This window comes from Lissotriton vulgaris, chromosome 5 (assembly GCF_964263255.1).
Source record: "Lissotriton vulgaris chromosome 5, aLisVul1.2, whole genome shotgun sequence".
Classification (NCBI taxonomy): Eukaryota; Metazoa; Chordata; class Amphibia; order Caudata; family Salamandridae; genus Lissotriton; species Lissotriton vulgaris.
The window spans coordinates 1,994,637,767-1,994,649,594 of record NC_141693.1 but is presented as its reverse complement, the minus strand read 5'-3'; the positions used below and the strand labels follow the sequence as shown (position 1 = coordinate 1,994,649,594).

The following is an 11,828-nucleotide window of genomic DNA, read 5'->3' as shown; positions in this document are numbered from 1 at the left end:
CGGGTCTGTGAAAGAGGACTGAGCCACTGCGGCACAAACCCTTGGCTTCCAGGGAACAGTACCACAGGACGGGTCTGTGAAAGAGGACTGAGCCACTGCGGTACAAACCCTTGGCTGCCAGTGAACAGTACCACAGGACGGGTCTGTGAAAGAGGACTGAGCCACTGCGGTACAAACCCTTGGCTGCCAGTGAACAGTACCACAGGACGGGTCTGTGAAAGAGGACTGGGCCACTGCAGTACAAACCCTTGGCTTCCAGTGAACAGTACCACAGGACGGGTCTGTGAAAGAGGACTGGGCCACTGCAGTACAAACCCTTGGCTTCCAGTGAACTGCTCTCAGCCGGTTCTTCAACAAAACCATAAAATCATATGCGACAGCAATTCCGCTTCTGGGAATGCCCAGAGGCAACAGGACAACCTCGATGGCAGATTTAGATGCCTGGCACTCGGCAGGTTTGCACACGTTAGGTGACCTGTACCAAGATGGCGCACTCATCCTATACAGCGTTTTGACACAGGATGAGGGCATACCTGCAGGGCACTTTCTTACACAGGATTCTTGGATTAGTCTGCTGTGTGGTAAATGGAGGAACATATCGCAAGAACTACAGACACATCTAGGGCCAGATGTAGGAGCCCTAATACCGGTCGGTAACGGCCGAATTCGGCCGTTACCGACCGGTATTTGGGTTTCCAGATGTAGGGGGCCTATATTTTACCGATTCTGTAAAGTTACCGAATCGGTAAATTTACAGAATCGGTAAAATACCGAATCGGAAAAACCATATGTAGGTGGCACTCCTAAGAGTGCCACAGGCCCTTAAAAATCGGTATTTTACCACCCAATCCTATTGGGTGGTAAAATACCGAATTCAGGTGTGCATGCACATCTGTGCATGCACACCTGTGCACTGTGACACACAGACATGCCCTAAGGGCATGTCTGTGTGCCACATTGCACACAAGTCCAGAATTGGGGTGCTAGAGGGTGTCAAAGTGACACCCCCTGCACCCTTGCAGGATCCGGTATTTACCGATTCTGTAATTACCGAATCTGTATTTCACATTGATTCCTATGGGCTTCACGGCCCATAGGAATCAATGGGAAATACAGAATTGGTATTTACAGACTCTGTAAATACCGACTCTGACAGATTCGGTAATTTTTTACCTACATCTGCCTCCTTCCAATTTACCGACTTTTAAATACCGAATCGGTATGACTCGGTATTTAAAAGTCGGTAAATCGGATTTACCTACATCTGGCCCTTAGTGCTTCAATATATACATGATATGGGAGACAGCCATCATCTCATCCGCTGGTTTGCGCATGCACTCTATCTTCATACAGCAGTACATCTGACTCCTCTGCGCACAAAATGAGAGCCGGATCTTGGTCGTCAATGCACAACGAGCAATGGAAGACTATAGCCTTATATCCATCCGTAGCAGGCTATACCGGCTATTAAAGGCCCGCTCTAGCGTTAAAGGCCCGAGCCGAAGGCGAGGGTCTTTAACAAGGGAACAGGACTTTGGTAGCCAGTATAGCCCAGCTACGAAGGGCTTTTAGGCTATTAGAACATTCTGCCACTAGAGGGCAGAATGTTTGAACAAATTAAACAAAGGCCTCTAGGAGCCCAAAGGGATTGAAATCTCCTCGAGGTCCGAGAGGCCTTTGTTTAAACAACATTGGAATGTTGCTCTGCGGTCCTTTACCGGCCCGTAGAAGCACGGAGCACTCCATTGTCTGCAATTGAGCTCCCAACATTCCAATGTTCTAATATATTAGCGAGTCCTGTGCATGTCCCCTGCAACGTCAGTTTCAGACTGATACAATTATGCATTGTACACCGAGCATACATGACCCCAGAGAAAATTAACCGCTACTTTCACATACACGACATGAGTTGTTCTCTGTGTTCTCTGCATCACGCTGGCATTATACACATGTTGAGGTCATGTCCGGAACTGCAACATTACCGGGAGGGGGTAATGCACAGCTCTCCAACTGCACAGACAGATCCTTAACAAACATTTGGGAAACATGTATCTTGGGGATATACATGCGAGACAAAAAACACAGGCCACAAATAGTCCCTCTGCGCTAGAGCCCCAGTTCAGATATGTTTGAAACATGTTGAAACCTCTCCTCGGGTCACCATTTCAGTGACTTTAGACACTTAAAAAGGGCACAATCAAAAGTGGTCTTAGGGCTCTTCCTGCCAGTCTACCAAGTGGAGAACGGACCCATCAAGTGCCGCTCCTCCTCTCCCGTGGCACCAACAAAGCAAGAAGCACACTTTCGATGAAGCCCCAGTGGCTTATGTGAAGATCTTTACCACCGGCGGCAAGCCCTTTAGAGTCGGTAGCCATGGGCGGGGAAAGAAAACAAGTTACTTACCTGTAACTTTGGTTCCCCAGTATTGGTAACTTTCATAGATTCCCATGCTTTGTATCATTCCCCGTCGTCGGAATGGGAGCCTCGGTAAATAAAAAAATACCATAGTAGTAAGCACAAAGTGAAAAAATAGGCCTAGGCCTCATCTCATTTTGTAGCTTATCCACCTCTTTTTGTAAAAGAGACCAAATTCTTGCAGTAGCCAATCAGAGCAGTCTCACCCCATAGATCCTTCCTGAGAGAGCCTCAGAGCCTCAGATTTTCGTAGCCGTTGTGAACAGCAACATCATTGAATAATAAGGTTGAGCTTTCCCAGGGGAGGAGGGTGGGTGCATGGGAATCTATGAAAGTTACCAATACTGGGGAACCAAAGTTACAGGTAAGTAACTTGTTTTCTTGCCCCAGTATTAGAACTTTCATAGATTCCCATGCTTTGTATCAGAATAGCTAGCAGTAAAGAAAAAAGCATATTTTGTAATATGTGTACCTGTAAATGCCATACGTAATCCTGATGAGAAAACAGATACGCATTTGCATCACAAAGCAGCACAACAACAAGTAATACAAAATATGCAATACAGGAAGGCGGGATAAAAAGGAAAGCTCACTGACTTATTGGAAAAGGTTCCTCAAGACCGCCTGGCCCACTGCCGCATCCTCTTTCACAGAAGAATCCAAGCAATAGTGGCGAGTGAAGGTGTGGACACTGCTCCATGTCGCCGCTCTACATATGTCTTTGATCGGGACACCTGAGAATAGAGCCACCGATGAAGCCATTGATCTCGTAGAATGAGCACGAACTTCTCGCTGAAGTGGTTTCCCCGTTTCTCGATGGCAAAAGTGGATTGCACTGGATATCCAGCGAGAAATGCAGGGTTTAGAAATTGGACAACCCTTTCATGGAGCACTGTATGAAACAAAAAGCTGGGAATATTTTCTGAACAGTCTTGTGCGCTCCAAGTAGAACTTGAGACATCTGTGAATGTCCAAAGAATGCAATGCCCTCTCTGCTGGCGTGGAGGGCCGCAGAAAGAAGGACTTTAAGATCACCGGCTCATTCAGATGAAATTCTGAGGGTACCTTAGGAATAAATTTTGGATTTGTTCGTAGGATGAGAATATCATTTTTAACTTGTAGAAAAGGTTCCTAAATTGTGAAATCCTGGAGCTCACTAACTCTTCTAGCCGATGTCAGGGCCAAGAGAAGAGCCAGTTTCCATGAGACAAACTGCATGTCAGCTCTATGAATAGGCTCAAATGGGGCCTTCATTAGATGTGACAGTACCAAAATAAGATGCCAGGCTGGTGGTGGAGGCCGGACTGGTGGAAAAACCCTGAACAAACGCTTCAGGAACTGTTTAATGATCCTTGCCGACCAAAGGGAAGGACCTGATGATGATCGTCTAAATCTAGAAATGGCCGCTAGATGTACCTTTACAGAAGAATGAGCCAATCCAGATTTTGCAATAGAAAGGATGTAAGGCAAGAGTTGGTGCGGTGCAGAAGTATATGGATGTAGACCTTGTCTCTGACACCCAAGACAGAATCTCTTCCACTTTGCCCGATAGGTTTTATTTGTACTAGGTGCTCGGGCCTGGGCCAAAATGTCTTTACATTCTCCTGAAAGATTTAAACCCTGAAACTCTCTGAACTCAGGAGCCACGCTGTCAATTGTAGTGGCTTCAGGTCTGGATGCAGAACCTGCCCTTGAGCCATTGTTAACAGTGATGGAACAACAGGACGCAGGAGAATCGGTTGATCTTGGGAGAGAAGAAGAAGCTCTGTGTACCAAAACTGTGTGGGCCATGCTGGTGCAATCAGAATCATTCTGCACGGCTCCGCCTTGAGCTTGCGGATCAGTCTCGGGATCAGCGGAATAGGAGGAAAGGCGTGAACAAATGCGCCGTACCAGGCAATCAAAAGCGCATTCACCAAGGATCCCTGATGGTGAACCCTGCTTGCGTAGGACTGGCATTTGGCGTTCTGAGGAGTCGCAAACAGATCGATGGTTGGGGTCCCCCAACGTGAAAACAGTTCGTTCAAAATGGTCTGATCCAGTTCCCATTCGTGGCTGATTGGCGACTCAAAGAGTCCGCTGTGCCATTGAGTGTGCCCGCCAGATGTTCCGCTGAAAGAGTGATATTGTGTTGGATCACCCAATTCCAGTGCTTACTTCGAAAGGGTGCAAGATCTCGTCCCGCCCTGCTTGTTTATGTAGTGCATGGCTGTGGTGTTGTCTGTACGAACCAGCACTGAACGGTTGCGGATCCTTGGAAGGAAAGCCTGTAAGGCTAGACGAATGGCCATAAGTTCCAGCAGATTGATGTGGAACTTGCCTTGGACTGAGCTCCAATGACCACTGACTTTCAGTTCTTGGAGGACCGCTCCCCACCCCTCCATGGAAGCATCGGTTGTCAATATCATGGGAGATGGTGGAAGTTGGAATGGCAAACCTACTGAAAGGTTGTCTTTTAGCAACCACCAGCTGCCTGCCTTTCGCATTCCCGGAGTGATTACTATCTTGTCGTCGAAGGAGCCTGTCACCTGACGCCATTGTTTGTCCAACTGTTCCTGCAGTGGACGCATTCGCAGCCTGCAGTGTGGTATCAATGGTATGCAGGATGAGATCGATCCGAGAAGCGATTTGTATTGGCGAACTGACAGAAACTTCCGTGTCTGTAGGAGGCGAGCTGAGAGAATCAGTTTGGTCTGGCGCTCTTCCGAAGGAAAAGCCAGGCAGCACTCCATGTCTAGTTTCGGACCCAAAAACTTTGCTGTCTTGGAGGGGCGCAAAATCGATTTTTCCTTGTTGAGCCGAAGGCCCAGCTGCTCGAACAGTTGACTGCAGCTCGTGACTGCCCTGGACGCCTCTTGGAACAAAGGAGCCTTTACTAGCCAATCGTCCAGATATGGGAAAACTTCGAAAGACTGCCTCCTGAGAAAAGCTGCCACAGGAGCCAGTACCTTTGTAAAGATCCGCGGAGCGGAGACCAAAAGGCAGTACTCTGAATTGAAAATGGCTCTTGCCTACTCTAAATCGAAGATAGTGCCTGTGAGCTGGTTGAATGGACATATGGAAGTAAGCATCCTCCAAATCTAGGGTTGCCTTGTAGTCCCCTGGATTGAGAAGGCGGCGGATGTCCTGAAGAGTGACCATCCTGAAGGACAACTTGATGAGATAAGTGTTGAGCTGTCGTAGATCTAAAATCGGACGCCACTTGTCCTTCGTCTTCCGAACCAGAAAGAACCTGGAATAGAACCCTTTCCCCTTTTGGGAGAGAGGTACAGGCTCTCTAAAATCGGACGCCACTTGTCCTTCGTCTTCCGAACCAGGAAGAACCTGGAATAGAACCCTTTCCCCTTTTGGGAGAGAGGTACAGGCTCTATTGCCCCCTAGGTGAAGAGTTGGTGGGCCTCGAGACAAAGGAGTCTTAGATGTTTGGGTGTAATGGCGTCTGGAGCTCTCGTTGGAGGAATATCTTGGAACTCCAACGTGTGTCCTTCCTTGATGATATTCAGGACCCACTGGTCCGTTATGACCTTCCAGCTGTTGAGGCAATGGGCAATCCTGCCCCCCACTGGTGTTAACGAGGGTACAGGAACAGTAGAAAGAGCCACATGGCTGCTATTGTCGCTTGCTATTATCACTCCTCTGCTGCCCCTGACGTCCTCTCGGCGGCTGGCGAGAGAAAGACCCCCTCTGTGAATATTGGGGTTTGTATGACTGGCCATGTTGGGAGTTGGATGAGTAGTGGTGCTGATTGCCGCCTCTGTAGGATGAGAAACCCCTTCCTCTTGCCCCCCTAAAGGGCACTTTGCGGTATTGTAAAGTTCCCAAGGACTTGGCCGTATCCGTATCTTTCTTTATGACTTGTAGGGCGTCATCCACGTGTTTGCCAAATAACATCTGTCCATCATAGGGCAGATCCAGAATCTTGTTCTGTACTTCCTGTCGAAACCACGTGGCTCTTCCACTGAGTCACTGGAGCACAAACCCTTGGCAGCCAGGGAACAGTACCACAGGACGGGTCTGTGAACGAGGACAGTGTCGCGGAGCCACTGCGGCACAAACCCTTGGTTGCCAGTGAACAGTCCCACAAGACGGGTCTGTGAAAGAGGACAGTGTCACTGACCCAATATGGTACAAACCCTTGGCAGCCAGGGAACAGTACCACAGGATGGGTCTGTGAAAGAGGACAGTGTCACTGAGCCATTGCTGACCAAACCCTTGGCTTCCAGGGAACAGTACCACAGGAAGGGTCTGTGAAAGAGGACTGAGCCAATGCGGTACAAACCCTAGGGTTGCCAGTGAACAGTACCACAGGACGGGTCTGTGAAAGACGATAGTGTCGCTGAGCCACTGCGGCACAAACCCTTGGCTTCCAGGTAACAGTACCACAGGACGGATCTGTGAAAGAGGTCTGAGCCACTGCGGCACAAACCCTTGGCTGCCAATAAACAGGACGGGTCTGTGAAAGAGGACAGTGTCGCTGAGCCACTGCGGCACAAACCCCTGGCTGCCAGTGAACAGTACCACAGGGCGGGTCTGTGAAAGAGGATAGTGTCCCTGAGCCACTGCAGCACAAACCCTTGGCTTCCAGGGAACAGTACCACAGGACAGGTCTGTGAAAGAGGACTGAGCCAGTGCGGTACAAACCCTTGGCTGCCAGTGAACAGTACCACAGGACGGGTCTGTGAAAGAGGACTGAGCCACTGCAGCACAAACCCTTGGCTTCCAGGGAACAGTACCACAGGACAGGTCTGTGAAAGAGGACTGAGCCAGTGCGGTACAAACCCTTGGCTGCCAGTGAACAGTACCACAGGACGGGTCTGTGAAAGAGGACTGAGCCAGTGCGGCACAAACCCTTGGCTTCCAGGGAACAGTACCACAGGACGGGTCTGTGAAAGAGGACTGAGCCACTGCGGTACAAACCCTTGGCTGCCAGGGAACAGTACCACAGGACGGGTCTGTGAAAGAGGACTGAGCCACTGCGGTACAAACCCTTGGCTGCCAGTGAACAGTACCACAGGACGGGTCTGTGAAAGAGGACTGAGCCACTGCGGTACAAACTCTTGGCTGCCAGTGAACAGTACCACAGGACGGGTCTGTGAAAGAGGACTGGGCCACTGCAGTACAAACCCTTGGCTTCCAGTGAACAGTACCACAGGACGGGTCTGTGAAAGAGGACTGAGCCACTGCGGCACAAACCCTTGGCTTCCAGGGAACAGTACCACAGGACGGGTCTGTGAAAGAGGACTGAGCCACTGCGGTACAAACCCTTGGCTGCCAGTGAACAGTACCACAGGACGGGTCTGTGAAAGAGGACTGAGCCACTGCGGTACAAACCCTTGGCTGCCAGTGAACAGTACCACAGGACGGGTCTGTGAAAGAGGACTGGGCCACTGCAGTACAAACCCTTGGCTTCCAGTGAACAGTACCACAGGACGGGTCTGTGAAAGAGGACTGGGCCACTGCAGTACAAACCCTTGGCTTCCAGTGAACTGCTCTCAGCCGGTTCTTCAACAAAACCATAAAATCATATGCGACAGCAATTCCGCTTCTGGGAATGCCCAGAGGCAACAGGACAACCTCGATGGCAGATTTAGATGCCTGGCACTCGGCAGGTTTGCACACGTTAGGTGACCTGTACCAAGATGGCGCACTCATCCTATACAGCGTTTTGACACAGGATGAGGGCATACCTGCAGGGCACTTTCTTACACAGGATTCTTGGATTAGTCTGCTGTGTGGTAAATGGAGGAACATATCGCAAGAACTACAGACACATCTAGGGCCAGATGTAGGAGCCCTAATACCGGTCGGTAACGGCCGAATTCGGCCGTTACCGACCGGTATTTGGGTTTCCAGATGTAGGGGGCCTATATTTTACCGATTCTGTAAAGTTACCGAATCGGTAAATTTACAGAATCGGTAAAATACCGAATCGGAAAAACCATATGTAGGTGGCACTCCTAAGAGTGCCACAGGCCCTTAAAAATCGGTATTTTACCACCCAATCCTATTGGGTGGTAAAATACCGAATTCAGGTGTGCATGCACATCTGTGCATGCACACCTGTGCACTGTGACACACAGACATGCCCTAAGGGCATGTCTGTGTGCCACATTGCACACAAGTCCAGAATTGGGGTGCTAGAGGGTGTCAAAGTGACACCCCCTGCACCCTTGCAGGATCCGGTATTTACCGATTCTGTAATTACCGAATCTGTATTTCACATTGATTCCTATGGGCTTCACGGCCCATAGGAATCAATGGGAAATACAGAATTGGTATTTACAGACTCTGTAAATACCGACTCTGACAGATTCGGTAATTTTTTACCTACATCTGCCTCCTTCCAATTTACCGACTTTTAAATACCGAATCGGTATGACTCGGTATTTAAAAGTCGGTAAATCGGATTTACCTACATCTGGCCCTTAGTGCTTCAATATATACATGATATGGGAGACAGCCATCATCTCATCCGCTGGTTTGCGCATGCACTCTATCTTCATACAGCAGTACATCTGACTCCTCTGCGCACAAAATGAGAGCCGGATCTTGGTCGTCAATGCACAACGAGCAATGGAATACTATAGCCTTATATCCATCCGTAGCAGGCTATACCGGCTATTAAAGGCCCGCTCTAGCGTTAAAGGCCCGAGCCGAAGGCGAGGGTCTTTAACAAGGGAACAGGACTTTGGTAGCCAGTATAGCCCAGCTACGAAGGGCTTTTAGGCTATTAGAACATTCTGCCACTAGAGGGCAGAATGTTTGAACAAATTAAACAAAGGCCTCTAGGAGCCCAAAGGGATTGAAATCTCCTCGAGGTCCGAGAGGCCTTTGTTTAAACAACATTGGAATGTTGCTCTGCGGTCCTTTACCGGCCCGTAGAAGCACGGAGCACTCCATTGTCTGCAATTGAGCTCCCAACATTCCAATGTTCTAATATATTAGCGAGTCCTGTGCATGTCCCCTGCAACGTCAGTTTCAGACTGATACAATTATGCATTGTACACCGAGCATACATGACCCCAGAGAAAATTAACCGCTACTTTCACATACACGACATGAGTTGTTCTCTGTGTTCTCTGCATCACGCTGGCATTATACACATGTTGAGGTCATGTCCGGAACTGCAACATTACCGGGAGGGGGTAATGCACAGCTCTCCAACTGCACAGACAGATCCTTAACAAACATTTGGGAAACATGTATCTTGGGGATATACATGCGAGACAAAAAACACAGGCCACAAATAGTCCCTCTGCGCTAGAGCCCCAGTTCAGATATGTTTGAAACATGTTGAAACCTCTCCTCGGGTCACCATTTCAGTGACTTTAGACACTTAAAAAGGGCACAATCAAAAGTGGTCTTAGGGCTCTTCCTGCCAGTCTACCAAGTGGAGAACGGACCCATCAAGTGCCGCTCCTCCTCTCCCGTGGCACCAACAAAGCAAGAAGCACACTTTCGATGAAGCCCCAGTGGCTTATGTGAAGATCTTTACCACCGGCGGCAAGCCCTTTAGAGTCGGTAGCCATGGGCGGGGAAAGAAAACAAGTTACTTACCTGTAACTTTGGTTCCCCAGTATTGGTAACTTTCATAGATTCCCATGCTTTGTATCATTCCCCGTCGTCGGAATGGGAGCCTCGGTAAATAAAAAAATACCATAGTAGTAAGCACAAAGTGAAAAAATAGGCCTAGGCCTCATCTCATTTTGTAGCTTATCCACCTCTTTTTGTAAAAGAGACCAAATTCTTGCAGTAGCCAATCAGAGCAGTCTCACCCCATAGATCCTTCCTGAGAGAGCCTCAGAGCCTCAGATTTTCGTAGCCGTTGTGAACAGCAACATCATTGAATAATAAGGTTGAGCTTTCCCAGGGGAGGAGGGTGGGTGCATGGGAATCTATGAAAGTTACCAATACTGGGGAACCAAAGTTACAGGTAAGTAACTTGTTTTCTTGCCCCAGTATTAGAACTTTCATAGATTCCCATGCTTTGTATCAGAATAGCTAGCAGTAAAGAAAAAAGCATATTTTGTAATATGTGTACCTGTAAATGCCATACGTAATCCTGATGAGAAAACAGATACGCATTTGCATCACAAAGCAGCACAACAACAAGTAATACAAAATATGCAATACAGGAAGGCGGGATAAAAAGGAAAGCTCACTGACTTATTGGAAAAGGTTCCTCAAGACCGCCTGGCCCACTGCCGCATCCTCTTTCACAGAAGAATCCAAGCAATAGTGGCGAGTGAAGGTGTGGACACTGCTCCATGTCGCCGCTCTACATATGTCTTTGATCGGGACACCTGAGAATAGAGCCACCGATGAAGCCATTGATCTCGTAGAATGAGCACGAACTTCTCGCTGAAGTGGTTTCCCCGTTTCTCGATGGCAAAAGTGGATTGCACTGGATATCCAGCGAGAAATGCAGGGTTTAGAAATTGGACAACCCTTTCATGGAGCACTGTATGAAACAAAAAGCTGGGAATATTTTCTGAACAGTCTTGTGCGCTCCAAGTAGAACTTGAGACATCTGTGAATGTCCAAAGAATGCAATGCCCTCTCTGCTGGCGTGGAGGGCCGCAGAAAGAAGGACTTTAAGATCACCGGCTCATTCAGATGAAATTCTGAGGGTACCTTAGGAATAAATTTTGGATTTGTTCGTAGGATGAGAATATCATTTTTAACTTGTAGAAAAGGTTCCTAAATTGTGAAAGCCTGGAGCTCACTAACTCTTCTAGCCGATGTCAGGGCCAAGAGAAGAGCCAGTTTCCATGAGACAAACTGCATGTCAGCTCTATGAATAGGCTCAAATGGGGCCTTCATTAGATGTGACAGTACCAAAATAAGATGCCAGGCTGGTGGTGGAGGCCGGACTGGTGGAAAAACCCTGAACAAACGCTTCAGGAACTGTTTAATGATCCTTGCCGACCAAAGGGAAGGACCTGATGATGATCGTCTAAATCTAGAAATGGCCGCTAGATGTACCTTTACAGAAGAATGAGCCAATCCAGATTTTGCAATAGAAAGGATGTAAGGCAAGAGTTGGTGCGGTGCAGAAGTATATGGATGTAGACCTTGTCTCTGACACCCAAGACAGAATCTCTTCCACTTTGCCCGATAGGTTTTATTTGTACTAGGTGCTCGGGCCTGGGCCAAAATGTCTTTACATTCTCCTGAAAGATTTAAACCCTGAAACTCTCTGAACTCAGGAGCCACGCTGTCAATTGTAGTGGCTTCAGGTCTGGATGCAGAACCTGCCCTTGAGCCATTGTTAACAGTGATGGAACAACAGGACGCAGGAGAATCGGTTGATCTTGGGAGAGAAGAAGAAGCTCTGTGTACCAAAACTGTGTGGGCCATGCTGGTGCAATCAGAATCATTCTGCACGGCTCCGCCTTGAGCTTGCGGATCAG

The 11,828-nt window shown here is 48.5% G+C and overlaps 1 protein-coding gene across 1 annotated transcript in view; it reads right to left on the bottom strand.

Annotated features, from left to right (window-relative positions):
* DDX31 (DEAD-box helicase 31) overlaps positions 1 to 11,828 on the bottom strand; it is a 201,356-nt gene that overhangs the window by 99,639 nt on the left and 89,889 nt on the right. The gene's annotated exons all lie outside the window — the stretch shown is intronic.